This window comes from Pristis pectinata, chromosome 4, assembly GCF_009764475.1.
Source record: "Pristis pectinata isolate sPriPec2 chromosome 4, sPriPec2.1.pri, whole genome shotgun sequence".
Lineage (NCBI taxonomy): Eukaryota > Metazoa > Chordata > Chondrichthyes > Rhinopristiformes > Pristidae > Pristis > Pristis pectinata.
Window position 1 is genome coordinate 33377046 of NC_067408.1, and position 26799 is coordinate 33403844.

The following is a 26799-nucleotide window of genomic DNA, read 5'->3' on the forward strand; positions in this document are numbered from 1 at the left end:
GTTGCAAAAAAATTGCAGAAGCCATCTTCAGAAAGTTTTTTTTGCAAGGCAGTTACCTTTTGTGTAGAAGACGCATAATGGGGAGCATGCAAGTCTCTAAGTTATTTTGTTTAATAAAATACTTTGTTAGTTTTATTCACTAGCTCTCCTCCACGATCTCAGAGGCCTGATGTACCATCCAGGGTAAGGCAGCCAACTGATTGAAATCCTTCCACCATCCTGAACTTTCACTTCCTCCATCACCAAGGCACCATTGTCATTTTCATGCCTGACACAAAATTCCTGAAACAAACACTCTACCCTGAGCTCCATAACAGCAAGAGGTTACTAGGAGGACACAGAAGATGCTTCAGGGACAATCTCAGTCTCCTTGAAAGAATATAACATTCTTGACATTTCATGGAATTCCCTGACTCATGACCATTCAAAATGTGAGAAAGTTGCAAAGCGTCTGCACAGTATATATAGGATAAGAAAGTGGGGAAAAATTTATTAAGTCAAATAATATAATATGGGGAAATATAAGGATATCTACTTTGGTAGGGAAGAATAAGAAAGCAGAATATTGTCTAAACAGAAGGAAACTATAGAATATTGGAGGACCATCAGATCTGGTTGTCCTCATATGAAAGACAAAATTAGCATGCAGTGTACGACAAATAATAACAAAGGCAAATGGAACGTTGGTCTTATTGTAAAGGGGATTGAGTATAAAGGTAGTAAAATGCTGTTACAACACTGCAGGCCATTGATAAGGCCACAGCTGGAGTACTGTGTCCAATTTTAGTCTTTTTCAAGGAGGGATGCAGTAACGTTGGAAGCTGTTCAAGGAATGTTTGTGGAGTTGAGTTATGAAGAAAGCTAGAACAAATTGGGCCATACTCATTGAAGCCTGGAAGAATGAGAGAAGATCTGATTGAAAGCTCTGAGATTCTGACTATGCTTAACAAGGAGATATTGAGAGGATATTTCTCCTTGTGGGGGAATCTAAAATCAAGGGTCTAAATGGGAGTTTTCTTATTTGAGTTGGAGATTAAGTGTTTTTCTCTCAAAGGGTTGTGAATCTTTGGTATTCCTTTTTCCAGAGAGTTAGAGAGGTGAATCATTGAATACATTTGGGTCTGAATTGATGGTTAAGGAAAACAGGCAGGAAAGTGGAGTTGAAGTCAAGATCAGATTAACCATGGTCTTATTGAATGGTAGGGCAGTCTCAGAGGGTTGCATGGCCTTCTCCTGCTTTTTCTCATTTTCTTATTAGTTTGGGAAAAGCACTACAAACCTAGAATCTCTTTGGGAGCATATGGATGCCAAGCCAAAATGGCAGAAGGAACTAGTTATCTCCCATACTACCTGCCCTGCCAAGCACCTTCTATCCCACCTATGGCAGAGTTTGAACTCTGCTGCAGCTCCACCAACATTCAAGAAAATCAACACTGTCAGGGATAAAGTAGCTTGTTTGATTGACATCCATTCCAACAGCTTAACCATTCACATATTCTACCGCCAGTTCACTTTTGCTACAGTGCCATTCACAAGTAGCACTGCAGCATTGCATCCGTGCTTATTTATAGCACTTCCAAAACTCACAACATAAACTACCAAGAATACATTGACAAAGATAGATCCATCCCGAAGTTTCTTCCAAGTCACACATGAACCCTGAGTTCCAGGAACACTCCAATTAATACCATTGCGTGAATACATGAACCACAAGAACTGTAACAATTCAAGAAGTGTCTCATGATCATCTTTTCAGTCAGGAATGTGTATTCTCCCTTTGATGCATTGTTTGCAATGAGTAAAAGAATACATGCCTGCTATAGCCAAATTTCCATAAAGAATGCATTTAATTCTGGATAAAGCAATATTGTCTGGAAATTAAACAAAATTTACATTCCAGCATGTCACAAGGAATTACTGACTTTTTTTAAAAGAGATTTTTAAAATAGAATATGGATTTTAAAAAATCTACAAAAGGCATATAAATGTACAAACAAGACCAACCCAAGGACACAACTTACAAATCTTGTGCACAGAACTTTTAAGTCAACAGATGTGTTCACTAGAATAAGAACTTTTCAAGGTGCTGTAAACTTAGGTTGTTTTGAAGGGGAAGAACCCTGTCTCTGAAAATTGAAGCCAAGTATAAACAAAACCAAGTAATTTATGGATGAACAATGGCTAAGAACAGTACAAGTTTAAGAACAAGTAATACTATTCAATTCAAGAACAAGCAATACTATTGACAGGGAGGCCTCTGTCAATCTGTTCTCACAGGTGTGAGTTTTGAATTATAGAAAGGGATGTCCGGGGGCCAAGCTTTTAGCAATTTTCAAGGCTGCTGTAGACAGAATTGATCACGTCCAAGTGTAAATGAACTCCTTCACAAGTGATCAGTAGGGTGAATTGCTTTAGAGTCAGAATTGAGAACAAATGCTGCCAGTTGAAGCAACAATTACAATTTAGAGCTAAAGCTGTGTAAAATTGTTGGAGTACAGAGGATATTTCAGTGCACAGTGTTTTGAAGTATCTTATGTAAGTCTTTTGTAGTTACATTATTTTTGTTACATTATTTGTAGTGCTTTATGCTGTTTAATTGGCATGTTTAATTAGTTTTAGTGAACTGCCCATCTGAGAGTCTTGGCTTGTTTCGCCCCACACAGGTGGGTTCAGGCTAAACTCGGGGGATACGTGTAAGAGTAAACTACAAAAGAACTACAGGAAATCTAATGGAAAACTTTCACCCTCAAAGATGGATGGCTTTGTTTCTGGTGGGATATGAAAGAATAAGAGTCTAAAATAGCATCCAGCCTGACCACCTCCAGTTTTGATAAAGGCAGGAGAATGGAAGGGTACTTAATCTGTTTGTCGGGTGTAGGTCAATCATTTAAATATTTCAGTTGTGATTTGTGCCATTATTCTAATGTTAATTCTATTCTTAAGCTGTCAGTTGACTTATTTTCTGGCTTCAGATGCTCTGCAAATGAAATTGGTGTTAAAAGTGAAACTCCCAAGGTCACTGCTTTAGCAGGATTTTTTTGGACTAGGAAGTGCTGGAATGTTTCCTTCAGATTTAACAAATTACCTGGAAGATCTGACCACTGTGATTAAACTTCATGAAGTGACCATCTTCTCTTCCCCAATAACTATTGCACCTCCTAACCATCATCTGAAACCAATCTCAGCCATGCCAAGTCCACTGATCACTGTGTGCTCCAGTATGATCAAATTTCCCTATTCTCTGACATCTTCTTATTTTTCTCCCTTTCCTCACAATTGGAATCCCCACTTCAGTGGTTCCCTTCTGTACTTGCCTCCTCTCCCGTCCCTCCCAAATGATTGGCAGACCATCCCCTTTTGTGTGTGGACCCCAACCCTATCCAGACGCTTCCCTCTCAATTGGAACAACCCATGCGAGCAAGCCCACCCCTCCTCACTCCCTTCTCCTCTGGATCTACTGTTGGATCCAGCCCAGCTGGTTTTCCCAACTAACAAGCCTCCAGTCTGTCAATCAAACTGGTTGTCAGCAGGAAATCTACAGAAATAAATTGAAAGATGTTCTGCAGACATATGGGAATTGAGGCACCCTCGGAAGCATCGAGTAATATTCATTGAACGCTGAAGCTTCCACTCAATGTGCAGCTGGTGTGCAACTGCAAAAGATATTTATGCAGGTATCTGTAAGGTTGCCTGCTAGCGGTCATAATGCAGCTGGGCATCCTCACAGACTTTTATCAACTGGAAGTCAAGTTACTCGCAGTCTGTTTAGAGATGAGGAATACTTACTTAAAAATGGCTGATGAGACTTCACAGAACTTCTAGGACTAAGACTCTGGTGCAATATAACAAATACTACATTATTAGTTGGTGTGCAATCAGGCAGGCCATCAGCATGCTCAGGATCTGGAGCAGAGATGAAGACCAGTATACTCGTAAAGGAGTAGCTGACACTATGCTTGCAATATGGCCATACCAGTAAGAGATTGAAGTCACTTCCACCATTCTGTGTGAACAAGCCCATTGAGTTTTACACCTGAAGGAGAGTCAAGCTGCAAAAACAAAGTGCACCTTTGGAGGAGGTGAAGGAAGAGAAATGAGGGAGATGGAAAGTGATGAGGCATTGTATCCTGAGCGCTGCACAATCCCACTGCCAGTCCACATATTCTGCTCATAATCCAATAATAGGATAACTGCCAATTCAACACGTGTAATTATACTAGAACCCTGATCCCCAGTCAGTAAAACCCAGTACTCTGAATTAAATTCAACCAGTGTTTGACTTGATTTTAATCTTAAACTAATGGTTGAGGAACTAATGCTCCTTAAACTAATGGGATGAATCTTTGCTTCCAGAAACAATTGTATAGGGATTAGGTCATGTTTTAAAATCCCACAATATCTGAAAAAAGGAGCCTAGCCTATCCCAAACTATGCACGGTAGCATAGTGGTTAGCATAATGCTTTACAGGGCCAGCAACCCGGGTTCAAATCCAGCCACTGTCCGTAAGGAGTATGTACGTTCTCCCCGTGTCTGTGTGGGTTTCCTTCGGGTGCTCTGGTTTCCTCCCACATTCCAAAAACATACAGGTTAGGAAGTTATGGGCATGCTATGTTGGCGCCGGAAACGTGGCGACACTTGCAGGCTGCCCCCCAAAAATCACTACACAAAAGATGTATTTCACTGTGTGTTTCGATGTACATGTGACTAATAAAGATCTTATCTTATCTTTTAATAGAGAGGGGAGGGTGACCAATCGGTTTATTTAAACATCAGGATGTTTCATTTTTAATAGTCATTCCATATTTAGCTCATGTTAGCCAGGTTTTCCAGGATTTGGGGAAACATATTACCTGGAAGTAGGTTGGAGCAAATTCTGTGAGTTAAGTACTTTACAGCAGTGGCTTGTGGGGCAGGAGATGTTAGAGCATTATTTACAGACATAACAAACCCTTTCCCTTATCTCTCAGCTCTGCTACTTCCCCTTGATCTGACTTTCTTCCTGACCATTACCTCTAGTAGATCCATCGTCAGTCCATCCACCCACCCCCACCTCTCCTCTGCCTTTTCATTGACTGGCATGGCAGCTTTGGCAATGCATCTTTTTTAAAAAACACTTTTGTCTATAAATCAATTAAGTCTTCATCTTCATGTCCTTTAGCTCTGAAATTCCCTTTCTCATGGTTGATAAATCCCCATGGGCAAATGAGATCTACCTCAGGATGTTATGGGGAACAAGGGATGAGATAGCTGAGGCTCTGACAGCTATCATTGTTAGCCACAGGTAAGGTGCCAGAAGACTGGAGGATAGCTTTTAATTATTTAAGTCGGGCAGCAGAGATAAGCCAGGTAACTACAGACTAGTGAAGCTTACGGTACATCAGTGGTATGGAATTTATTAGAGAAAATCCTAAGGGATGGGATTTCTGTAGATTTGGAAAGGCAAGGGCAGGTCAGATAAAGTCAGCATGGCTTCATGTGAGGAAGGTCTGTCTCACTAATTTGACTGAGTTTTTTGAGGGGTGACTAAGAAGATTGATGAAGGCAGGGCAGTAGATGTTGTCTTTGTGAAGTTGAGCAAAGCATTTGACAGTTCTGCATAGTAGGCTGGTCCTGAACATTAAGGTACATGGGATCAAAGGCTTTGCTAGCTAATTGGATCCAAAATTGGCTTGGTGGTGGGAGGTAGAGGGTGGTGGTGGAAGGTTGCTTTTCTGAATGGAAGTCTATGACCAGTGATGTACTGCAGAGATTGGTGCTGGAACACTTGTTTTTGATAAATATTTATAATTGGATGTAAATATAGGTAGGATTAATGTGATGACATGAAAGTTGGTTATGCTGTGGATAGTGAAGAGGGTTGTCTAAAGCCACAGCAGGATATAGATTGGATGGAAAATTTAGGCAGACCTTTGCAGGTGGAATTTAATCTCAACAAATGTGGGATGATGTGTTTTGGGAAGTCAGATGGGGTAGGGCATTTACAGTAAACAGAGTGCTAAGTAATGTTAATGTACAGAGGGGCCTTGGGGTTCAAGTCCACTGTTCCTTAAAATGGCAACAGAGTAGATAGGGTGGTGAAGAAGGCATATTGGCATGCTTGCCTTCACAGGTCAGGGCATAGAATATAAAAATTGGGATCTATGTTGCAACTTTAAAAAGTTAGATCGCATTTGGGATATTGTGTGCAGTTCTGGCTGCCACACCATGGGAAGAATATGGTTGTGCTGGAGAGAATGCAGAGGTGATTCACCAGGATGTTGCCTGAATTGGAGGACTTCAGTCATGGAGAGAACTTGGATGGGCTGGGCTTGTTTTTCCTGCAGCGAAGGAGGGTGACCTAATGGAGGTATATAAAATTCATAAGAGGCACAGATAGAGTAAATAGTCAGAATCCCTTTACCCACTTTAGGGATATCAAAAAAAAACAAGAGGACATAAGTTTAAAGTGCGAGGAAGGATTTTAAAGATGAGTTGAGGGGAAAGCTTTCTAAACAGAGAGTGGTTGGTATCTGGAACTTGCTGCCAGAGGAAGTGGTGGAATCAGATACAATCACTATGTTTAAGAGACATTTAGACAGGTGTTACATACCAGCAACAATAGAAACACACCGAGTCATGTATAAGTGTTAGAAACTACTTTATTAATAACTACTTGTAATAATAAGAAAAGTAAAAATGTTAGATCTTAAACATTAACCCCAAAACTAAACTCGTAGTGTGTGTGTGGCAAATTCCCAAACTCCAAGTCCAGGAATAGTTCTCAAAGTTCAGTTCAGCAAGTCATAAGGTGAAACGTGAGCAAAGGCTTTTGCAAAACCACTGTTGACTGAAGAGAAAATGTAGAGAGAGGATAGAGAGAAATTACGAAATCCAAATGTTCCACAATGGAACACATATGACACCTCAATCACTCATGATCTCCATTGCTTTGTTCCAAAGTATCTGCTACCCTGAAAGGCATTCGAGACGTGGCTATCCACAGAAATACCTGTTTCCCTCTACGGGTTAATGACAAAGTGGACTCCATTGGATTGCTCCAATAATCCATACGTGTATTGTAGTGACAGACACAGTTATTGCTTTTCATCCATTGATACGGAGTCTCCCTCTCTCCCTCTCTCCTGAGCAACAAACGTCCACACGTTATTATCTTGCTGTCATGATGACACCACACACACTACTCTCTACTGTACTATGTTTTAAAGGGACATTCACCAAATAGCAACCTGATCTGTAACACAGGCACTTGATTAGGCAAGGCTTAAAAGCATATGGACCTAACGTGGACAAATGGAATTAGCGTAGATGGACAAAAAGGTTGGTCGGCATGGACATGGTAGTCATTTCTGTGCTGCACAACCCTATGACTCTATGAATCCATAAAATTCTCTCTCGTGCTCTCTCATCATAAATGTTTTTAATCTTCTGACCTAACATCTCCAAGTGTGTTTCTGTATTTATTTATTTATTTCATAACACTGCTGTGAATTGCATTGATATTTTGCTTTGTTAATGATGTTATGTAAATCGAGTTATTTTAGTTGTTGAGTTGCAGATGATATAGCACATCTCTTTGCTCCCACAGGACACCTCCATGCCTTTGAGAAAGGAATCTTGTTTTAACTCTTGTAGTCTGCAGCCTAGTTATCACATAACTGGGGGAAAAGACATGTGATGACAATATCAGATTATAAAACTAATAAGCAGTTGTTTTCTCCAAAAGCTGTAAAGGAATTAGCAGTGTTAATTTGCTTGGTAACCTTACCTCAATTGTGTTAGCGCCTTCCCATCTCACCCCTCTCGATCTCCTCTTTATACTAGTTATTTCTCCTCTCCACTCTTAGTCCCGATGCAGGGTCTCAACCTGAAACATTGATAATTCCTTTCTTCCCACAGATGCTGCTCAGCCTGCTGATTTCCTCCAGCAGTCTGTTTTTTGCTCTTGTCCGGGGCATTTGGCAAGGGCTCGAGCCTTTCAGCTCTGGCTGCCATGTCCAGCTTGCCTTTTCAGTCATAACACGAGGGAAATGAGGCGGATACAAGCAATCAGGCTTTGCAAATGGTGCAAGACTGGATTGAGTTTTAAAAGCCGTGAGACAATCGGGACCAACAGAGGAAATATTGAAGCTCAGTTATATTTCATGTTGTTTCAGCCTTGAATGATCCACTGAAACTGTGATATTATTTTATATTGTTGCAAAAAAAAAGCTTGGACTGAATGAAGTGTTTCAGGCCACAGTAACTGTTCTGCATGTACACCTTACTGGGAATAAATCAGTTTATCTGTTCACATCCAACCCCATCTCATTGAGTGTTTGCTTAGTCTGTTTTCAGAGAGATTGATGACAGTTCTTGGGGCACCATTATAAATTGTCACCTTGGGATATAAGGACAATAAATTGAACTGGGAGGGCTGGAAACACTTTCTGCACCTCATTAAAATGTCAACGTTAATGACATCTTAATTCATTATCATGAAAAACTATGGCTTTGGCTAGATCCCTATCCTAACTCATGAGCTACCACCCCACACTAAACTGCAGCTTTGGTTAGAATCCTTTCCTGCTCCCCTATCCCACTTGATTGTGAAACTACTGCCCAATATAAAGCAAAAAGAAAATAGCCAAGATACAACAAAGAGAACAATATAGAGAGAAAAACCAAAAAAGAAAACTAAAGCAAAACTGAGACAAACTAGAAAGAAACAATGAGAAAATAAGTGCAAGAGACAGAGGCAGTGAAAGGCAACACCAAAAATAAAAGTTTCCAACTTTCAATGAACCCTGCGTTAATTGATATGCCATTAGAGAATGAATAATTATATCAGTTCTTTATATGCTTTTAAAGTTAAAAATCATTTTTGAATCCATTAGTTTTTAAAATATTTCTCATGTTCTCAGACTTGTGGAAAAATGCATGCAATGGGTACAGCAGTATAGTCCTGGTTGTATTTCACTTCCTATAATCAGCAATAGAAACAAAGCATAGACTAGAATTGGTTAACAGTAGATTCATTCTCATGATCCTTGTCTAGAAAGTTAAAATTTGTTTTTAATGTAATCAGTAATGTTGTGCCAATATCCTAGAAGCCTACCTTTCGGAGAAGCTTGTGTAATCTATTAGGCTGGAGCTGCACCCAATGAAGAAAAAGTCTTAATCCTAAGTTTTTTTTTAATTTAAAATTTATAGAAGCCTGACATCAAATGGCATCAAAGAAACCTCTGTGTGTGTGTGTGTGTGTGTGTGTGTGTGTGTGTGTGTGTGTGTGTGTGTGTGTGTGTCAGAATTACAAAAAAAACTACCATTACCATTACATTCTTATAACTTCATGTTTCATTTACAGCCATTGCACTTAGCTCTGCTGCCATTGAAAGCCCAAGCTTGATGAAGCTCCTATGTAGGGTCATAGTTCACCACTTCTGTTCATGCTTTGTTTTTATTTTGTGCCTGGGTTGAATTGGAATCATTAATGGTAGATAGCCTGAACACTACAGTAAAGATTTCCCTTTAGTGGTAATGAGAAAAGCAAATGCCACAAGATTGATATAATTTCATTTTCCTTTGCAGCAGGGAATTAATTTCCAGCTTCAGAAAAGAGAAATCAACTGCCTGGTGTACTTTACATTCCCTAAAACAGCAGGCCAGAGGGATACCCAGACAATGATTGTAATGAATCATCTAGGAAGTTAATAAAAATCAAAAAAAAAATTACAAGTGCTGGAAATCTAAAATAAAAACAGAAAATGCTGGAAATACTCAGCAACTCCGACCACATCTGTGGGAATCAGAGTTGATGTGTCACCTGACACCTAAATCCAGCTTGACCTGCCAAGTATTTCCAGCATTTTCTGCTGTTTTCATTTAGGAAGTTACTCTGGAGAGTCATCTTGGAAGTTACTTTGGAGACCACAAAGCTTTGTGTTAATCAAAAATTGAATGAAAATTGCAGTGTTGAAAAATCATAGCCAGGAACTGATCCATAAGGGAAAAGATTCTTTGATTCTTTTCACAATATGTTCTGACAAAAGATGATAAATGGGAAAGATTTACTCTGTTCCCTTCTCGAAAGCTACTGCCTGACCTTCAGGTATTCCTACATTTTCTGTTTTATTTTCAATTTGCAACACCTGTAGTACCTTTTTACTTCATGTTTTTGCTATTGACAGATTAGTCATTTTATGTAAATAATATGTTCATGCCTTTGACTTAAAATTTCTTCTCAGTAGCTCTGTTTGCTTGAATCACAGTCCCACAGACCAGTACCCATTGTCAGGAATTTAAGGCTTCCAAAGACATCCAGGATGGGAGAAGAGGGTCTTCAACCATGTAACAGAGCTGATCCAAAATGTATTTTTGTAAAGCTTGTTTTGTCTTTAAGGGTCCTGGCTAGTGCCCCACCAATGTGCTCCACATTCAATGCCCTTTGTTTCACTTGATGATTCAACGATCATATAAACATCAGCTTTTTGATTTTAATTATTCATTTTGTGGGATGTGGATGTTTTTGGCCAGGTCAGTATTCATTGTCCATCTGTAATTGCCTTTGGGGAAAGTGATGGTGAGCCAACTTTTGAGTTACTGCAGTCCTGGTCAGTGTGCCCCCACAGTGCTTGCTGGGTAGGCAGATCCAGGATGTAGACCCAGTGATGACAAGGAATCAAGATAGTCTTGCTGGATTCAGTACTTCAATTGAAAGCTTAAATTTACAAAATCATGTACCTAGCAGAAGCTTTGGCCATGTGTTAACACAATAAAAACAGAACAGCACAGGACCAGGCCCTCTGCCCCACCATATCTTTGTCAACCATGATGCCAATTAAAGCTAATCCAAGCTGCTTGCACGTGGTCTGTATTCCTCTATTCCCTACCTGTTCGTGTGTCTGTCTAAACACGTCTTAAACATTGCTATTGTATCTGCTACCACCCCCACCCTTGGAAGCACATTCTAGGCACCTACCACTATCTGTGTAAAAACTTGCCTCGCAAATCTCCTTTAAACTTTCACTTTAAACCTATGCCTTCTAATATTTGACATTTCTCCTCTGCCTGCCCACCCCCCTCCTGACCATCTACCCTACTTATGCCTCTCAAATGCTGGAAGAACTCAGGTCAGGCGGCATCTGTGGAAAGAGGAACAGTTAACACTTCAGGTCAAAGACCCTTCATCAGAATTGAGAAACTGGGGAGGCAAGTTAATCTACACAGCACAGAAAGTGGGGGTGGACAATGGGAGGAACATAAGGAACTTCTGTAATCGGGTTGTAGCAATTAAGCTTTATCTGTGTAATGCGTTGCTAAAGTTATGAAATCTGGTTGAAGTTGCATTGTCTGGCCTACTAGAATGTGTCCAACATGCCAGAATATATAAATGGAAGGAAAAAGAAATGGAGGATCAGTCCAGGCAGCCTCAGATACAATGGTTAGAGTGGGAGAAGCAGGTGATTTAAAATGACAGGCAATGAGAAGCTCAGGACCATTCATGCGGACTGACTGGAGGTGATCTGCAAAGCGATCACCCAACCTGCCTTTGGTTCTCCAATGCCCAATATTGTTTAATTCACATCTTTCCATCATGTGCCTTTTTGGGTTAGTTCACAATTAGCAGAGCTATGTGGGAATTTCAACTGCAATATTTCCATCTTGCTGGATTCTGATGTGGAACAGGCAAAGTTCAGTTTATTTCACTTTTATAACAGATAGTCTAGACTGGGTGAAGACAGCAGACTTCCTTTTCTGAGGTACATTGGTGAACTAGTAAATACTAATATAGAAGTTTCAAGGTTAATATTACTGAGATCATTTTTAAAATTAAATTCCAGATTTATTTAATTACTTGAATTCAAATTCTCTAGCTGTCATGGTAGCATTTGCACTCATGTCTCTGGATCAATATCTTAAATGTTACACTACTGCACCCTCTTTCATATATGTGTGTTTCCATTGTGAACCAAGAATACATATTGGAAAATAGTCGAATGGTATTTTCAATTTTCCTCCACAAGGACCAATGTTTCTGCCAGAGATATGATTCTGTAAATTTAAATTTTCATTTCTAAAGTCTTGATTTGAATCCAGAAGCAATAATAGGATAAAATAATTTTCTATGTTTATGTCAGACTGTGGAAGGAAGATGAAACCTTTGTGTGGGAACCAAAGGAAAAAGATTAGGCATGTTTGGAATGAACAAAGAAAGCTCTCAGTGCTGCTGCTCGTCATGTTGTTGTGAACCATATCACAAGCAGTATAATATAGAATAGAATTATCAAAGATGAAAGGCTGATGACTAGATCAAAATTTGTCTTGGAAGATGTTGATATTCTTGCTCATTTATAGAACACAATTGTCAACAATATTCTCCCTTTCTCTCAACCCCTCTTCCTTCCTCCATCTCTTTGTCACCTTACCAGATCACCAACTCTCTCACCTGGCCTGTCTCACCTCTCTTGGTACATCTCACTCACTCGCTCTGCCACTTCTCTGTCTTTCACCTCACTATCTCACTCAGTCACTCCCTTGCCTGGCCAGCCTGATCTCTCCCTCAGTTGACCACTCCCACTTCACTTGGCTTGAATAAAAGTTATTTTCTGGCTGTTTTCTCACCCATGAGCCCCATTTGATGTGTTGGACTGCTATTAACCATTGCTACTCCTATCTGGCCTTAGATTAAACTAACACATTGAGTCCTCATTGACATCATTTGCTATTGAGAAAACAGTAAGTATACAGTTTTCCTCATTATAGTGGAGGAACAGAGGGATCTTGGGGTCCAAGTCCATAGATCCCTCAAAGTTGCCATGCAAGTTGATAGGGTAGTTAAAAAGACGTATGATGTGCTGGCCTTCATTAGTCAGGGGATTGAGTTCAAGAGCCATGAGGAAATGTTGCAGCTCTATAAAACTCTGGTTTTATAGAGTATTGTGTTCTGTTCTGGTCACCTTATTATAGGAAGAATGTGGAAGCTTTAGAGACGGTACAGAGGAGATTTACCAGGATGCTGGCTGGATTAGAGAACATGTCCTATGAGGAAAGGTTGAGTGAGCTAGGGCTTTTCTCTTTTTAGCGATGCAGGATGAGAGGCAGCTTGATAGAAATGTATAAGATTATGAGAGGCATAGATAGAGCGGACAGCCAGTGCCTTTTCCCCAGGGCGGCAATGGCTAATACCAGAGGACATTAGTTTAAAGTTAGAGGAGGAAAGGTTGGGGAGATGTCAGAGGTAGGTTTTGTTTTACACAGTGGTGGGTGCCTAGAATGCACTGCCAGGGGTGGTGGGAGAGGCTGATACAATAGGGACATTTAAAAGACTCTCAGATAGGCAAATGGAAGTAAGAAAAATGGAGAGTTATGGGCTGTGCAGGAGGGAAGGTTAGATTGATCATGGAGTAGGTTCATACAATGTTGGTACAACATTGTGGACCGAGGAGCCCAAACTGTATTGTACTGTTCTGTGTTCTATGTTGTTCTATAACTGACCCCAAACCAGTTTCCACTGTCTTAGGTTGTCTGAGCAAAAGCTTTTCAGTCTGATCTCAGGGTATCATCTTAATAACTTTTCCTTTGTTCTTTTATTCATTCTTGAAAAGGCTGTATCATAATTCAGTTTTAAATTGCAATGTAACCTGTATATGTGCAGATATTTCCTAATAACACGTACTCAATCTTAAAAAATTGCAATCTGTAGCAAACACAACAAAAATTGTAATGGATAATATGAGAGTATCAGCTACATCAGAGAAATAAAACTCATATAGTACTTTGTAAACAGTTTGATTTTACTGTCAGTTGGAACAATAATTTGACTTGACCAGAAATGCCACCTAATTTGTAATGCATTTATTTATTTCTGATGCTGGATAGTGAAATGGTTTCAGTGTTTTCTGTAAGGTAACACTCAAGCTGTGGTAGTTCTGCATACTTTCAAAATTAAAAAAAATGCCAAGAGAAGGGGAACAGCTCCAAGGAGTTTTCCACCCACTGTTTTTTAATCAGAAAGTCAAAACTAAGTAAAATTGCACTTTATCGATGGCATTAAGTCTACTAGCTTCCCTGTTGTTACCAGTACAAATGCCAGTAAGTGGGATTAAGGTTAAAGTAATTGCCACTAACATATTTTATATTTTTCACATTGAATGTAATAAGCTTTTCATATACCCACTATACAATTAGCCATTAAACTCTTTCTCTGAGACCTTTATCCTAAATTGGAAAATACAGGTGCAAATTGCTAATAATTTAATAATGTATTTAAAAAAAAATCTATGTCATTATAATGTCCATCACATACACAAATTCATAGAGCTTGCTCAGTGAATTTCTAGTGGTGGCATGACTTTCATTGTAACCGTGCTCTGCATCGGTGTCTAGTTTTCTGACAGGAATCATCATGTTTAGAAGAAATTCTAAACATTGTCACCAAGAAGTCAGCCTCTGACCTGACAGTCTATGAATGAATCATGACTGCTTCCAGAAAATCAGACACCCACCTGCATAATATGCTACTTGAGATCACAACAACCTGGATGTTCAGGCAATATTACACCTTTTTGTTGATTTAGTTGCTGGACTGATGCAGAACACACAAGGCAATGTGAATTCACTTAATTAGCCCTTGGGCCTTGGGGAAGCATGTAAAACTCAGCCTAACATATACCACATCTTTAATAGTTGCACCACTTAACTTCCTTGGTTTAGATGAGATCTTTCTCAGGTTCAGCATTCCATGTCATGGCAAATAATTTCAGTCACATTGAGAGGTGAGGGCCTAGAAAAAATTCTATGCTGGGGAAGACCGGTCCTATTGCACAATGTTCCAAACAGATTCATCAGCATTTCCTCCATTTGCTTTGCCATTGGACATTGAGTGGAGGGAAATGGGATTTGGCTATGGAGATGGGGTGAAGAGGTCAGTGCAGATTTAGGCTTCAGTCAGGAAAGAGGGGAGGTGGGCTTCCAGAGATGATTTGGGTCAATGGAGGTGGGATTTGCTATCTGTCCCTTCAGTGGGGGATGGGCAGGTATGGAGTTGGAATGGGGATGCAATTGGTTGGGTGGAGTAGGAACCCTATGGAGAGGTTCTGATCTTACTGGGCATTTACCTGCAGCTGATTCTCAGTGCTAAGCTCCATGGGCTGACATCTACTCAGGCAAAATTTTATTATTCTTTGCTGAAGCAGGGGTTACTTTCATTGTGAGGGCCCACTCCTCCAAGATGGCCCATGGAGTCATAGTCTCCCAGGCTTCCTGAAACTCACCTGTGACACCAAAGTAAGAACACTGTGTTGATGCAATGATCTATCAAGCACAAGGATTTGTTTCAAAATCTCCTTAGTACACTCAGCTGCTTTCTTACCTGCTCATGGTAGAGGCTTTGATCCCAGTATTTTTGCTGAGAGTTAACTTTTTACACTTTGGACAATTTCTCCAGATTACCATGCATGTCACTGAGGCTCTCTTAAGCAGGACCATGGATGTTGGGGCAATGTGTCCAGCTGGAAAGAAATCTTGCTCCCTTCTAGACTTGTGACTTACACTGACCCGTGGCAGTCAAAGCTGCCTAACTTGTGTTTGTTTTCTGGATTCTTCACACTGTTGGGAACATTTATAGAACCTTTCTATTGACATCTACAAATGTGTAAAGTTAATGATCACTGGTTCTTCGGGGTCACCAGCTCGGGAAGGGGCTCACCTGATCGTGTAGATGTTCAGAATTGTACTCTGGCTAGCTTCCCATAGGTGCAAGGTGTATCCCATTGCTCGATGTGGCAATGAGGCATCATCTGGGCATGTTCGTCAATTGCCCAGAAAAGGCCCAGGCTGACCACTCACCCCTGTGCATCAATGGCATCATTGTACAGAGAGTCAGCTGTTATAAATTCTTGGGAATACATTTAGCAGACAACCTGTCCTGGTCAACCGTGTTTTTCCCCCAGACTGTCAGGCTCCTGAATACCCTGGAGGCAGTTTCAGACAAATGCTGCATCAAAAGCCTTGGTTTGCACAACGACGTATAAGAACTTTGGCTGCTGCTGAACATGTTTATACATTTAGTGCAACATACTGAGTTCTGTATTTTCTTTGTCCAGCTTGGTTTTGCACTAAACCTGCACTAATTTTGCATTCTGTTTATACTGTTTTTTGCACTATTTGTACTTGCACATTTTTTTTCGTCTGCGTTTATTGTATGTTCTCTGTTCTATGTATGTCCTTTGTTGTGTGAGTCAGGGGAAATAACATTTTGTTCCTCCATGTGTTTTTATAGCATATGAGTGAATGACAATAAAGTATAACTTGAACTTGAACTTGAACTAAGGCTTTAATTCCATCAATGTAGAGCTGGTCTAAGTCCCTAATGTGATTTTTACACAGTTGTGTATAGGGTTACCACTATACTTTCATCCTGCTGAAAGACAGCATCCATCACTAAGAACCCTCACCACCCGGGACATGCCCTCTTCTCGTTACTGCCATCAGTGAGGAGGTACAGGAGCCTAAAGACCCACACTCAGTGATTTAGGAACAGAATTCCCCTCTGCCATCAGATTTCTGAGCGGTCCATGAACACTACCTTGTTATTCCTTTTTTTTTGCACTATTTATTTATTTTGTAATTTATAGTAATCTCATGTCTCTGCATTGTACTGTTGCTACAAAACAACAAATTTCACAGCATACAAGTCAGTGATATTAAATCTGATTCTGACCTGGAAACAGTTACATGACAGTTGCTTTGAGGCAATGAACAATGAATTAAGCATGGCTGATGTCTCTACTCAGAAAATTCAAGGAACCACAGTACAGAGCATTGCAACAAATGCTATTTTACCACCAGGCGCATCATTGAAAACCATTGGAAGGTTAGCGATGTACCTAAGGCACTTCAACCGGTTTGGAGACTTGTATCAGTCCACAAAAGCCAGCACAGCAGGGCCCATAGGAAATAGACTGCAGGAGGAGGAAGAGAAAGAAGATTGTTCATATCACTATTTTCCTCAATCAGTGAGGCACACTGCTGCCCAGGATTCTCTAAAACTTGAGGTTCACTTAGGTGCACTGAGAGCACCTATCTCACATTTGCATACAACAGCCGCTTATTTGATAATCCCATCCTCCCTCACCCCTCCATCCAATACCTGTAACACAAAGCCGTCATTTCACATCCCTCGCAGCTCATTGTCAATCTACCTCCTGTACAGCATCAAATAAAAGGCCATTTGCCAGTCTGGAACCAGGAATGAGCAGGACTGGAAAGTGGTTCTGAAGAAAACAATATTTTTTATGTTTCATGTGTAAAGCAAGAACATGAGAGCATAACAATGTCTGAGATTGCAAACACATATATCTTGACTCACTCTTTTCTGAGAGTTCCTAATTGGTATAATCACTGAAGCTTGAACAGTGGTTCAGGCTGGCTGTTCATGTCCCTGCTCTGACTGCTGAGGAGCCCTTGGGTGCAGTTCTGGATGTTGGATTCCTTAAGGAACCCGGCAAAAACTGTTCCACTTGAATCTGTGTAGAGAAGGGTTTGGCAGAGGCACACGAGGGAATGCATCAAGCAATGGGTAAGTCATGGAAGTCCTTTGAACTGAGCACTGATATTTTTATTTGTCCTCAGCTCGGGATCATCTCTCTGATGACCCAGCCATGGTTCACTGCTACCGTTCTGCTAACGAACACTGGAGCTGATTTGACGAATGCTTCCTCTGGGGTCCTCCTAACCTCCAGTAACACATCCAAAGAGGCATTATTGAAACAGGCTGCAGCTTTTGAATGTCTCATTTCCATTTCTAGCCTTCTGCCTCTCTTAATTCCAGCTCCTCCAGTTTGCTTACTTGAACTGTCATCATGCAAACTCCCTGCCACTGATTGAATGGGAAACCTGGAAGTTAAATTGTAATCTGGTGGTTTCACTAATAAACTGATGACAGTTGCATTTAACAAATATCTGAGTTTCCCATGTGATGTTGAACCCTCTGGATGATCTGAATCTGTACTGAATAATCAAGCGTCCAATGTTCCCATAGTTATTACAAAAAAAAATGAAATTCAGTACTGTGATTAAAATCAGATCATGATCATTCACTTTTTAATGCAAGGACAATGCTATAATTTCTTTTTAATGCAATAGAAAAGGGAAAGTGTGAAAGTTAAACTATGATCACTTTTTGGTTTAATCAGAAGATATTCAGAGAAAAGCCACTTGATAGCTAGGTAGGTGAAGTTAAAGTGGTGCAGGAATAGTTTCCTGTATAAAAATATCACAGCTCATTATTCACTGGGCATTAGTTTGGAGAGTGGGAGTAGAATTAACTGTTCAAGAAAGGTGTATGCGTTTCTTTTTAAACAAATTCAGCATCTGGAAATCTTGATTGATAGACTTGGTTACGTGCCTGAAAAGGAAGTTCCGTATGAAGTCAAACAAATTTTGTGGCATTTGAGGGTATGGAGTGTGTGGTCAGGGGAGGGCTGAGTGTAATGGGAGGGGTCAGAGATTTTGATGGGAAGAGACTAGAGTCATGGCAGGGTTGTTTAGAATCAGTGGTCAGTGATTATAAGGAGTATCACTTTGACCATTGTATAGATCACCTGCCTTCATATGGTTCAAAGTCAACAATTGCTTGGTATCACTCTGAAGAAGTGTCTTTGTAAGTTCTGCTACATTAACGATGCCCTATAAATAGAATTTGTTGTTGGTTGACATTAAGATCTGACCCATTGTCTTTGCACTTTCACAAATTCCGGAAGTGAATTTCACGTTATCACAGTAGCTGGCACTGTAATGCAAGTATATCCACAATGTCTACCTATGTTTACAACAGGCAGGGTTGATTGAACTACAACTAGCTGAGCAAGAGCTCCGTCCAGGGATTAATAAATGCCGACAAATCAGAATTTCTTATTCTGTAATGATCTACCTTTACTTGTGTTTAGTGATTAAAATGTTAACAATATTTAATACTGCAACCACGAATAACTTCACTTTTTCACCCCTTCCCGACTGTAGTGTCCTTGTAATTGAGGAGCCTTAGGGTATTCATTTAAGATCAAATATTATTGGCCATTATGAGCTGTCTCTAGAGCTTCTCTTTGTTCTTCACTCTTGTTTACATAAGCTTTCTCGCATGCTGTTTTTTCTCCCCTCATTGATCTCCTTCTATTTACATGTCTCACCCTATCACAATTCTCTTTGTTCTTTCTTCCTCTCCCCTGCTCTGCAATTCAGAGCATTTTGATTTCTAACTTTTCTCACTTCCGATGCAAAGTTATCAACTGAAATATTGACTCTGTTGCTCCCTCTACAAATGATGCCTGACCTATTGAGTATTTGCAGCATTTTCTGTTTTTTGTTTTGCAGGCTTCCTTGCTGATTCAAAGTTTCTGGATCACCTGTCCTTGAGCATACAAGAATTACGCTGGAACGGAGTTACCTTGTTATTGTCTCAGACTCACAGTTCTCAGTACAATGCAGTGGGTCACAGATCTACAATTAAATTACACTTAATGTGATAAATACATCTTTAGCCTTAATGTGGCTCTTTAGCCTTTCTAAACAGAACTGATTTTGCAACTCACTGCTTTGGCTATTCCATCTTTATCCAATTTGTTTGTTATAAATCCATGGTTCCTTTCGTAAACCAGTTCTTTGCCATTAAGGAAATGTCATTCTTTATTGGATGTTCAGCCATTATAATGTAAAGGGTTTGGAAGGGAAACATTCTGAGTTTATCAGCATTTTGATGGGGTGATTAATGGGCTTCTCTGTGGCAATGATCTGAGCATTAACATTTCCACAGGCTTTTGGAAATGAATCCAGACTTGGTTGGGCCAAGGTTGCAACTTTTCTATGGATATGTCAGTTGTGGATGACCAAAGCATAGGAATTCAGAGAAGGAAACAAATAACTGAACTTCAACCAATACACATCCCTGTATGAAGAATCACTCTTCATCCTGCTTGAGCTCTGTATTGATAGTTTTCCCTGCACTTCCTTCAGCTCACAGTATCTTAAAAGTTCAGCAAAAATCCTCTTGATTCCCCATGGCATTGAGGGATATGAAGTTTAGTCAATGTTTGTGAGAAGGTCACAAGACTGCCTTTACAGCACTGATGTCTGACCACTCTAATTTGGTTTATTTTGAGTTAAATGTATTCTTGCTGTATGTTTACCCATCGTGCAAATAATTTTTTATGTCCTCTGTTCTACATACCCTGTCTCATCCTTTCAGAGTGCAAAACGCTGACCTTATTGCAAACTAAGCTAATGCACATGGGTTCCACTCAATTTCAATTAAGATCCTAACTTATTCCATAAGGATCCCGATTTGCATTGAGAAAATGTAGTCTACCCCTTGAGGGCCTATGTTTTGTTTTGCACAGGTGCCTTTGGAGTGCAATGGGACACTGTAAAATTACTCCCACCTCAGTCGACTTTGCAAAATCCTCATGAACTTCTGAAAGTTGGTGTCCAAGTTGGGAAATCTGTTCTGCACTCTAGCTGAGCAATAATCTGACATGTTGATGTCCATAGTATGATATCTTCCAGAAACATTGCCAGGTTTTTCCATCACAATCCTTAGGTGTGTCCTGTCCTTCGGTCTGCCAGTGTCATGGCAGGATAGACCCATTAGAGGTGCCAGCATAGTGGGGTATAGGTAGGAGGGAATTGGAGAGATTCAAGAATGTGGCTCACCCCAAGCTTCTCAAGGCAATTAGAAATCGGCAACAACTTGTAAAATGCATTAATTATAAAAAATCTTATTAAAGCAGGGAAGTCACATTGCAGCTGTATAAAACTTTGGTTAAGTTGAATTTGGAGTATTGTGTTCCGTTCCAGTCACCACATTACAGGATGGACATGGAGGCTATGGAGAGGGTGCAGAACAAGTTCACCAGGATGTATTAACTATAAGGAAAGGTTGGGCAAACTTGGATTGTTTTCTCTGGAGCATTGGAGGCTGAGATGTGACCTGATAGAAGTTTATAAAATTATGAGAAACACAGATAGGTTAGAAATTCAGTCTTTTTCCCAGGGTGGAAATGTCAAATACTAAAGAGCATAACTTTAAGGTGCAAGGGGGTAAGTTGAAAGGAGATTTATGAGTTAAGTTTTTTTACACAGAGAGTGGTGCCTGGAATCCACTGTCAAGGGAGGTGGTGGAAGCAGATACGCTAGCAACATTTTGACTGGCACATGAACAGACAGGGAATGGAGCAATATGGACCATGCCGAGGCAGACTATATTATTGCTGGAACAGATATCATGGGCTAAAGTTCCTATGCTAGACTGCTCTATGTTCACTCAAGGGGATACTTTAGTCAAGTTAGTTTGAGATTCTTCAGCAAGGTTAAAAAGCTATTGAGAATAGCAACTCCATCTTCGAACCCTGTGAGCTCTGATTTTTTCCAAGTGAAACTTAGCTTCATAGTAACTCACAATGCTGAAGCTACTCTGCAAGGCATGCCTTAGCAATTGTATGCAAGAAAAAAACTCAGTATTGCTTGGCTCTTTGGAAACCAATTTAATCTCAAATTTATTGGGTCAGGGAGGACATAAGTCCATATATGTTTGCCTTGGAGTAGCTCTGATCTCTTCAAACAAAGCACTCAGACTAGTTCAGTTTTTGCAATATAATTATTTCTATTTTTCAATCTCTTCTTAAATCTGCCTCTCGTTATTTCCCCATTGTTTGAGTATCCAGTAGTTCTTCTACCTGGCCTTTAAGCATACACTAGTGAATCACTTGTGTGCAAACCTATCAAAATAAGCAATCTGAAGGATGGTCTATATTGAGTGAAGCTGAACTTTCTTAGATGTCAAATCTGTCTCGAGTGCTGAATATGTTTCTAAATCAGTCTGCATCTCCTGAAAGAGATCAAGACCAGTATGTTTGGACAACATAAATCTGTGGAGAGTTTGATAATTGTTTACCCTCAGGAACTCATGTCAGGTCAATCCAACCTTACAGGAAATTATTTTTTTATATAACCTAAGCTCTGTTCTCCGAGTACTAAAGCCTTGGTGTGCACTTGTCTTAAGTTTGCACTTAAGATTGGTTTCATGAGAAATTTTAAAGATCAATGATGCATTGATGGAATGATTAAAAAAAATAATTCCCTGTGGTGAATTATGTATTTTGAATGTGTACAAGAAAATTTTGTACATTCATAGCAGTGTCTGCTTTGTTCTTCCAGGTAAAATGAGTGCAGAAATTGTTAGACATTGCACCTGCTTGAGTGCAAATGCAGTTTAAACCAACTGGAATAGCAGGCTGAACTTTAGGAATCAACATCTTTTGAAGGCAGTCATTCACAAATAGTTTGTGACAGGCTGTCAAGCATATCCCATCACTTATACTGGAAGTGCTCCTCCCCCTCCATACTAGCTGGAAAGTTCCTTCGCATTCCAGTCCTCTCCCAGTGGACCTAATGGAGGAATATTCTTAGATTAAATTGACATTCCTCCTTTGGGTACTCTGAGCTGCATGTTGAGAGATGACCAACACTGACAGTTTATGCCAGGTGTGTTATTGAGACCAGAAAGGGAGATTTCACTGATCCTCAGAAATTTTGGTTCAAGTGTGTGATGGCTTTGCAATATCATCTAGGCTCCAAAGCTGGACCAGTCCAAGAGATGCCTTGTTGCCTTGTTCTGAAGGTCTCGGACTTTATTCCTTCAGTGCTAATTTATTTCAGCTCCTCATGCTTCTGTGTCCGTAATTGCTAAGCTTTGAGAAGAGTATTCTCGGTTAATATTTTTTTTCATGTGGAATACATTTCAATTTTGTGTTGTATTTAATTCTGCTGCTTAAAATGACTCACAGATGTGGAGGAGTTTAAAGACTTTACATTGTGGCTGGTTTAATAAATTTGATCTAACAGTTGCTCAGCATGTTTACTTTATGAAGTACAGCAGTTTAATGATTTACTGCACTTAATGATAATTGTGCCTTCAGAAAGATTGATGGAGAGCTTGTAGAATAAACACTGCATATTAAAAATCAAATACCAATTTAACCCTATCTGTCCAATGCAAACCAGGACCCATAGCTTACCTCCCTTGAGTCAATTGTTTTTTTTTCCACAAGTTACAATGAAAAAATATACATAAAAATGAAAATAATTGGGTAAAATAATTAAATAGTTAATATATTAGGGTTGGCAGGACAGATGATGTATTATGGATACTGCATGTGGGAGCTTCTAGATGCCAGTATGGTACAGGACAAACATGTCTGCACTAAGTGTTTGTGGCCTGGAGAGGTCAAGCTGCAGACATTATAGCACATCAGTGAGGGGGACCATTACTTGGATGCTTTGTATCAGGAGGTGGTGGCAATGTAGAAAATAGTCTTTTGGTTTTATCGTTGGTCAGGGAAGAGGAGTAGGAGAGCAAGTGAGGCAAATAGGAGTCCAGGACAGCATGAGTGCAGGAGCCTCAGCTTATTGCAATTGTGCAATGGGTTTGAGGTTTTTTGATTGAATGAGAGTGAGGGCTGCAGGATGGACAAACTGACTGACCATGACACAATGGTGTAGGAAAACATTCAAAAGGGTGGGGGTGGGGGGGTAGTAAATAAGGATGTAGTATGAATAGGGGACAACATGGTGAGCTCAATGGAAACCGTTCACTGAGCAAAGAGTAAGAGGGCAGTTGGCCAGTTCCAGGTTATAGGATATCTGCTCTGCACTAGAATGGGGTAAGGATCCAGTCACAATGGTGTATCTTTATATCAATGCCACAGGCAGGACTTAGTGAAATATTCTGCACAGTCAATATGAGAAGCTCTGTAACCCACATGGTAGGACAGAGTACCAAAGGAAGAAACAATGGGAGCTTGTCAGAAAGATATGGTGAGAATCACAGGGGGTTTTAATCTACCTGTTGACCAATAGAATCAGATGGTCAAAGATAGCCTAGATGAGGAGTTCATGGACTGTTTTCAGAAAGCTATTTTAGAACAGTACATTCTGGAGCCAACCAGAGTGTAGGCTTTACTAAATCTCGTATTGGGCAATGAGATAGGATTAATTAATTACCTCATAGTGAAGGGACACCAGCTATAATATAATGGAATTTACATCCAGTGTGAGTGTTGCAAGAAGGGTTCCAAGACTTGTCTTCTAATATTAAATAAGAGTAATTATGAGGTTGTAGAAGTAGAGCTAGCTAAAGTGAATTGGCACATCATCAAGCCTAAGGGGCTGCCTGAGAAGAATGAATAATTTCTGTGTAGGGATTGTGGAATGAATTATGCATATTCAAAGTAATTTTCATATTAATTTATATAGTGTTTTATATTATTCATATTTACTTACAACATAGAAGGGGATCATTCAGTACATTGAGTCCAGAGCAATCCTATCGTTTCCATTCTCCTATTTTTCTCAGATTACTTATCCTCTCCTACATACTAATTAACACTGCCCCCTCTCCCCCTGACTCTCCCACCAGTTACCTACATTAGGGGCAATTCATAGCAGACAACAGCGCATCAGTGGGATGTGGGAAGAAACTGGAGCACCTGAGAGAAACCCACGCAATCAATGGGAGAACATGCAAATATCACACAGATAGCACTGGAAATCGGGATTGAATCTGGAGTGCTGGAGATGTGATGCAGCTGCACTATCTGCTGTGCCACTGTGTCACCCATTGCTGTTTTGATCTTTGAAATGAGGGATTAAATATATTGTGTGGAAATGGATGCAGTCTTTTGCATATTTGACACAGGAGGATTTTTTTGAATTGTGCCAAAATTTGAAACCTCTCATGTTAAAAATATTGTAATTATTTATGCAACATAACTAAGCACTGATGTATCTTCCATGCTGATGTTAACTCATCAAGGTGCCTTCACATCATTGCTCTTTCATCACTTGCGAGCTTTAATCTCATTAGAAAGAAGCTAAGGTGTTCTGCTGCTCATCTTAATTGCAAAAATATTGGGATAGATTCCCTATAGAATTAATGGTAGAGTTTTGCAGTCTCAGTTTCTTTCACATTTCCTTTAAGAACTGCTCAGAATTAGTAGTACAAGATCAATGAATTTGTTTTGGCATTATTCAGTAAAATCATTGTTGATCCCAATAATTACTTTTAATATCAATGCAATATTGGTTTTGAATATATGAAAAAGTGTGAAAAAGAATAAATAAAATCTTAAGATATCATGAGTGGATTCACTGATAATAAATATTAACCTGAATATTAATGTGTAATTTCAAATAGCATTCAGAAATTCACAATTTATATAGTTTTCAACCTTAAGCTCATGAATGGCTTCGGAACTCCATCAGATTTGTGCTTATAGTTGGTACTGTAAACTGAACATTGCATAATAGTTAAAAAAAAATAATTCAAGTGAGTCTATTGTTATATAGTTGTTGTAAACAGAGCCCCCAACCACCTTTAGGTATTATTTCTTCAAAAAAAAAGCACCATAATAGTCTCACAAGAGTCTTAAGCTTTATAATGCAGAACAATGAAGGAGTCTGTGATGATTCAAGTCATCAAAATGATATCAAAAATCAGTAGATTATAGAAGGGGGAAGCACACCTGTGAATTTTACAAATACATGAGAAATGAGGAATTTGAACTTGAACCAAACTTGCGTGTTCCAAAAATGGAATTGGTGCATCATCAGTTAAGGCCAAGATGGTCAAATGTGTGGATGAGGAAGGCCATTGTACCACAAGCTGAAGCAGAAGCAAGCCATCTTTGTCAAGGGATCACTAAATGTTTGTTGAACACTGCACCACAATGGAATTATGATTGATGATGTGATATGAACAAATGAAATCAGGAAATTCCCACCTTCTCTGAGCAGAAGTCAGGCATTCTCACCATGGAACAGAAAGCAGTCTTCCCTGTCTATAAGCACCAAAAAGAAAAGAATGGACAAAGTAACAGAAGTCTGAACTAGTGATTGAGGGAAGTCCAAATGCCTATGGGAAATGTTGGAGATCTTAAATATCCATTTGAGCTCAGGACAACAATCGGTTTGGATTGATGGCACTTGAGAGCTGCACCAGGGCAGAGAGTAAAAACAAAATCCTGGCAGCAAACGCATACAAATCTTGCCATTAATAACAAAACATTCCTTCAACCTTGTATTTTCACTGACCAAGAATCAGGGAACCATTGACCTCTAAAGATCCCACAAATCAAAAACACTTGGCAGTTCAAATCATCCTGTGTCCCCTATCCCATTCTCGCATATACAACCCACCATTAAATAGCAATAAGAACAAAATTCCTCCTGACACCTTTGCTATACTTGGAACATGGACTAAAGAACTGAATTCTACAGATGAGGTGAGAGTGACTCTCCAGGATATCAAGGGCAGTATTTGATGGAATGTGACCTCAAGGAGCCCTGGCAAAATTATAGTCAATGGGCACCAAGGTGAAAACACTCCAATGGTTGTCGTCGTACCTCACACGTAGGAAGGTGGTTGTGGTTATTACAGGTCAGTCATCCAGCCTTAGGACCTTAGCACATGAAGTCCTCAGGACACTGGCCAAGGCCCAATTATTTTCAATGAGATTCTTTCCATCATAAAGTCAGAAGTAAGGATATTCACTGATGATTATACAATATTTAATTCCATTCACATCTCCTCAGAAAATGAAGACCTACATGCAGTAAAACTAAAAGATGTCCAGGCATGGACTGATAAGTGGCAAGTAACATTCATCTTGAAAAAATCCCAGGCAATGACCACAAGAGAAACTCTAACAACTTACCTTTGACATTCAGTGGTGTGACTAAGCTGAGTTCCCCCTTTTTAACATACTGGG